This window comes from Panulirus ornatus, chromosome 1 (genome assembly GCF_036320965.1).
Source record: "Panulirus ornatus isolate Po-2019 chromosome 1, ASM3632096v1, whole genome shotgun sequence".
In the NCBI taxonomy this organism is placed as follows: domain Eukaryota; kingdom Metazoa; phylum Arthropoda; class Malacostraca; order Decapoda; family Palinuridae; genus Panulirus; species Panulirus ornatus.
Genome location: NC_092224.1, coordinates 50,718,668 through 50,725,488, shown reverse-complemented (window position 1 = coordinate 50,725,488; position 6,821 = coordinate 50,718,668).

Genomic DNA, 6,821 nt, shown 5'->3' with positions numbered 1-6,821 from the left:
TTCGGTAAACAGAGAAGAGGTAGTGAAAGCTTTGCGGAAGATGAAAGCCTGCAAGGCGGTGGATTTGAATGGTATTAGTGAGTAATATATTAAGAAAAGAGTGTGACTATGTTGTTGACTGATTGGTAAGGATATTCAGCGTATGTATGGATCATGGCTAGGTGCCTGAGGATTGGCGGAATGCATGCATAGAGACAATGTGCAAAAGGCAAAGGGGGATAAAGGTGAGTGTTCAAATTACAGAGGCATAAGTTTGTTGAGTATTTCTGGGCAGTTATAAGGAAGGGCATTGATTGAGAGGGTAAAGGCATGTACGGAGCATCAGTGTGGTTTCAGAAGCGGTAGATGATGTGTGGATCAGGTGTTTGCTTTAAAGAATGTATGTGAGAAATACTTAGAAAAACAGATAGATTTGTATGTAGTAGCATTTATGGATCTGGAGAAGGCATATGATATATTGATAGAGATGCTTTGTGGAATGTTCTACGAGTATACGGCGTGAGAGGTAAGTTGCTAAAAGCAGTGAAAAGTTTTTTTTACCAAGGATGTAAGGCAGGTATACCAGTAGGAAGAGAAGAAAGTGATTGGTTCCTAGCGCATGTCAGTTTGCGGGAGGGGTGCGTGATGTCTCCATGGTTGTTTAATTCGGTTATGGATGTGGTGGTTAGGAAGGTGAATGCAAGAGTTTTGGAGAGAGGGGCAAGTATGTAGTCTGTTGTGGATGAGAGGGCTTGTGAAGTGAGTCAGTTGTTGTTCGCTGATGATAGAGCGCTGGTGGCTGATTCGGGTAAGGAACTGCAGAAGTTGATGACTCAGTTTGGTTAGATGTGTGAAATAAGAAAGTTGAGAGTAAATGTGAATAAGAGCAAGGTTATTAAGTACAATAGGGTTGAAGGACAAATGTATTGGGAGGTAAGTTTAAATGGAAAAAACTGGAGGAAGTGAAGTGATTTAGATATCTGCGAGTGGACTTAGCAGCGGATGGAACCAGGGAAGCAGAGGTGATTCACAGGGTAGGAGAGGGGGCAAAGGTTCTGGGAGAGTCGAAGAATGTGTGGAAGGCGAGAGCGTTATCTCGGAGAGCTAAAAGGGTATGTTTGAAGGGATAGTGGTTCCAACAATGTTATATGGTTGTGAGGCAGTTTCTCACCCGAATCAGCCACCAGCGCTCTATTATCAGCGAACAATAACTGACTAAACTTCCCAAGCCCTCTCATCAACAACAGACTGCATACTTACCCCTCTCTCCAAAACTTTTGCATTCACCTCCCTAACAACCCCATCCATAAACAAATTAAACAACCATGGAGACATCATGCACCCCTGCCGCAAACCGACATTCACTTAGAATAAATCACTTTCCTGCCTTCCTTCTCGTACACATGCCTTGCATCCTCGATTAAAACCTTTCACTGCTTCTAGCAACTTGCCTCCCACACTATATACTCTTGACACCTTCCACAGAGCATCTCTGTCAACTCTATCATATGCCTTCTCCACATCCATAAATGCTACATACAAATCCATCTGTTTTTCTTATATATCACATATATTCTTTAAAGCAAACACCTGATCCACACATCCTCTACCACTTTTGAAACCACACTGCTCTTCCCCAATCTGATGCTCTGTATATGCCTTCACCCTCTCAATCAATACCCTCCCATGGAATTTCCCAGAAATACTCAACAAACTTATAGTCTTGTAATTTGAAAACTCACCTTTATCCCCTTTATCTCTGTAAAATGGCACTATGCATGCCTTCTGCCAATCCTCAGGTACTTCACCATGAGCCATACGCACAGTGAATATCCTCACCAACCAGTTAGCAACACATTCACCCCCTTTTTTAAATAAATTCCATGCAATACCATCCAAACCCGCCGCCTTGCTAGCTTTCATCTAACTTTCACTACCTTTTCACTGTTTACCAAATCATTCTCCCTGACCTTCTCACTTCGCACACCACCTCGACCAAAACATCCTATATCTGCCACTCTATCATCAAACATATTCAACAAACCTTCAAAATACTCACTCCATCTCCTTCTCACATCACCAATACTTGTTATCACCTTCCCATTAGCCGCCTTCATCGATGTTCCCATTTGTTCTCTTGTCTTACGCACTTTATTTACCTCCTTCCAAAACATCTTTTTATTCTCCCTAAAATTTGATAATACTCTTTCACCCCAACTCTTATTTGCCCTCTTTTTTACCTCTTGCACCTTTCTCTCGACCTCCTGCTTCTTTCTTTTATACTCTCCCAGTCATTTGCACTATTTCCCTGCAAAAATCGTCCAAATGCCTCTCTCTTCTCTTTCACTAACAATCTTACTTCATCCCACCACCGACTCCCCTTTTCTAATCTTCCCACCTTCCACGCGTCTCATGCCGCAAGCATCCTTTGCGCAAGCTATCACTACTTCCCTAAATGCATCCCATTCCTCCTCCACTCTCCTTACGTCCTTTGCTCTCACCTTTTTCCATTTTGCTCTCAGTCTCTCCTAGTGATGGTCTATATAAATTGGATAACTATATTGTTGATAGAATTTGTAAACAATTCACCTTCTTGTCCACATAGTAGTTTATGATACGCTCGTTGTATGTTTTGGACAATCGCATGTTTACCAAATGGCGTCCTAGCTACGTCACTTTGTTGTATATCAACTGACTGTTATATTTCTCTCTTGTGTCTCCTCTGATGATGTAATTATAACACGAAAGTGCGCTTGGGAACTTATCGTGTTTCATTTTTCCCGTGGACTCATAGGAATTTACTTGATCACGCGCAAATCCCACCCACATACACATGTATATACATACACGTCCACACACGCACATATACATACCTATACATTTCAAAGTATATATATATATATATATATATATATATATATATATATATATATATATATATATATATATATATATATATATATATATATATATATATATATACATACATACATACACAGACATATATATATATATATATATATATATATATATATATATATATATATATATATATATATATATATATATATATGTACATAATTCATACTTGCTGCCTTTATTCATTCTCGTCGCCACCCCGCCATACATGGAATGACAACCCCCTTCCCCAGCATGCGCGCGAGGTAGCGCCAGGAAAAGACAACAAAGGCCACATTCGTTCACCTTAATCTTTAGCTGTCATGCATAATGCACCGAAACCACAGCTCCCTTTCTACATCCAGGCCACACAAAACTTTCCATGGTTTACTTCAGACGCTTCACATGCACTGGTTCAATTCACTGACAGCACGTCCACGTCGATATCCCACATCCTTCCAATTCACTCTATTCCTTGCACGTCTTTCACCCCTCCTGCATGTTCAGGCCCCGATCACTCAAAATCTTTTTCACTTCATCTTTCCACCTCCAGTTTGGTCTCCCCTTTTCCTCGTTCCCTCCACCTCTGACACATATATCCTCTTTGTCAGTATTTCCTCACTCATTCTCTCCATGTGACCAAACCATTTCAAAACACCCTCTACTGCTCTCTCAACCACACTCTTTTTATTACCAAACATCTGTTTTACCCTTTCATTACTTACTCGATCAAACCACCTCACATCACATATTGTCTTCAAACATCTCATTACCAACACCCTCCTCCTCACAGCTCTATATATAGCCCACGCCTCGCAACCATATAACATTGTTGGAATCACTATTCCTTCAAACATACCCATTTCTGCTTTCCGAGATAATGTTCTCGCATTCCACACATTTTTCCATGCTCCCAGAACTTTCACCCCCTCCCCAACCCTCTGACTCACTTCCGTTTCCATTGTTCCATCCGCTGCCAAATCCACTCCCAGATATCTAAAGCACTTTACTTCCTCCAGTTTCTCTCCATTCAAACTTACCTCCCAACTGACTTGTCCCTCAACCCTACTGTACCTAATAACCTTGCTCTTATTCACATTTACTCTCAGCTTTCTTCTTTCACACACTTTACCAAACTCAGTCACCAGCTTCAGCATTTTCTCACCCAAATCAGCCACCAGCACTGCATCATCAGCGAACAACAGCTGACTCTCTTCCCAAGCTCTCTCATCCACAACAGACTGCATACTTGCCCCTCTCTCCAAAACTCTTGCATTCGCCTCCCTAACAACCCCATCCATAAACAAATTAAACAACCATGGAGACATCACACACCCCTGCCGCAAACCGACATTGACTGAGAACCAGTCACTTTCCTCTCTTCCTTCTAGTACATATGCCTTACATCCTGGATGAAAACTTTTCACTGCTTCCAGCAACTTGTCTCCCACACCATATACTCTTAATACCTTCCACAGAGCATCTCTGTCGACTCTGTCATATGTCTTCTCCAGATCCATAAATGCTACATACAAATCCATTTGCTTTTCTAAGTATTTCTCACATACATTCTTGAAAGCAAACACCTGATCCACACATCCTCTACCACTTTTGAAACCACACTGCTCTTCCCCAATCTGATGCTCTGTACATGCCTTCACCCTCTCAATCAATACCCTCCCATATAATTTCCTAGGAATACTCAGCAAACTTATACGTCTGTAATTTGAGCTCTCAATTTTATCCCCTTTACTTTTATACAATGGCACTATGCATGCATTCTGCCAATCCTCAGGTACCTCACCATGAGTCATATATACATGTAATATCCAGGCAACAACACAGTCACCCCTTTCTTTAATAAATCCACTGCTGTCTCCCGCTTTAGCGAGGTAGCGCAAGGAAACAGACGAAAGAATGGCCCACCCCATCCACATACACATATATATACATACACGTTCACACGCGCACATATACATACCGATGCATTTTAACGTATATATATATATATATATATATATATATATATATATATATATATATATATATATATATATATATATATATATATATATATATATTATCCCTGGGGATAGGGGATTAAGAATACTTCCCACGTATTCCCTGCGTGTATTCTTTCTCCCCTATCCCCAGGGATATATATATATATATATATATATTTTTTTTTTTTTTTTGCTTTGTCGCTGTCATCCGCGTTTGCGAGGTAGCGCAAGGAAACAGATGAAAGAAATGGCCCAACCCACCCCCATACACATGTATATACATACGTCCACACACGCAAATATACATACCTACACAGCTTTCCATGGTTTACCCCAGACGCTTCACATGCCCTGATTCAATCCACTGACAGCACGTCAACCCCGGTATACCACATCGATCCAATTCACTCTATTCCTTGCCCTCCTTTCACCCTCCTGCATGTTCAGGCCCCGATCACACAAAATCTTTTTCACTCCATCTTTCCACCTCCAATTTGGTCTCCCACTTCTCCTCGTTCCCTCCACCTCCGACACATATATCCTCTTGGTCAATCTTTCCTCACTCATTCTCTCCATATGCCCAAACCATTTCAAAACACCCTCTTCTGCTCTCTCAACCACGCTCTTTTTATTTCCACACATCTCTCTTACCCTTACGTTACTTACTCGATCAAACCACCTCACACCACACATTGTCCTCAAACATCTCATTTCCAGCACATCCATCCTCCTGCGCACAACTCTATCCATAGCCCACGCCTCGCAACCATACAACATTGTTGGAACCACTATTCCTTCAAACATATCCATTTTTGCTTTCCGAGATAATGTTCTCGACTTCCACACATTCTTCAAGGCTCCCAGAATTTTCACCCCCTCCCCCACCCTATGATCCACTTCCGCTTCCATGGTTCCATCCGCTGCCAGATCCACTCCCAGATATCTAAAACACTTCACTTCCTCCAGTTTTTCTCCATTCAATCTTACCTCCCAATTGACTTGACCCTCAACCCTACTGTACCTAATTACCTTGCTCTTATTCACATTTACTCTTAACTTTCTTCTTTTACATACTTTACCAAACTCAGTCACCAGCTTCTGCAGTTTCTCACATGAATCAGCCACCAGCGCTGTATCATCAGCGAACAACAACTGACTCACTTCCCAAGCTTTCTCATCCACAACAGACTTCATACTTGCCCCTCTTTCCAAAACTATATATATATATATATATATATATATATATATATATATATATATATATATATATATATATATATATATATATATATATATATATATATATATATATATATATATATATATACAGATATATGAATATGTGCACATGTACATGATTCTTACTTGCTGCCCCATATTCATTCCTGTCTTCACCCCGCTACACATGAAATAGCATCCCCCCCTCCCCCCGTGAGGTACCGCTATTAAAAGACAAAAGGCCACATTTGTTCACATTCGTCTCTAGCTGTCATGTGTAATGCACCGAAATCAAAGCTCCCTTTCCACATCCAGGCCCCACAAAACTTCGAATGGTTTACCCCAGATGCTTCAGATGCCCTGATTCAATCCACTGACAGCACGTCAACCCCGGTATACCACATCGATCCAATTCACTCTATTCCTTGCACGCCTTTTGCCCTCCTGCATGTTCAGGGCCCGATCACTCAAAACCTTTTCCACTCCATCCTTCCATCTCCAATTTGGTCTCCTCGTTCCCTCCACCTCTGGCACATATATCCTCTTTGTAAATCTTTCATCACTCATTCTCTCCATGTGACCAAACCATTTCAAAACACCCTCTTCTGCTCTCTCGATAACACTCTTTTTATTATCACACATCTCTCTCACAATTTCATTACTTACTCGATCAAACCACCTCTCACCACATATTTTCCTCAAATATCTCATTTCCAGCACATC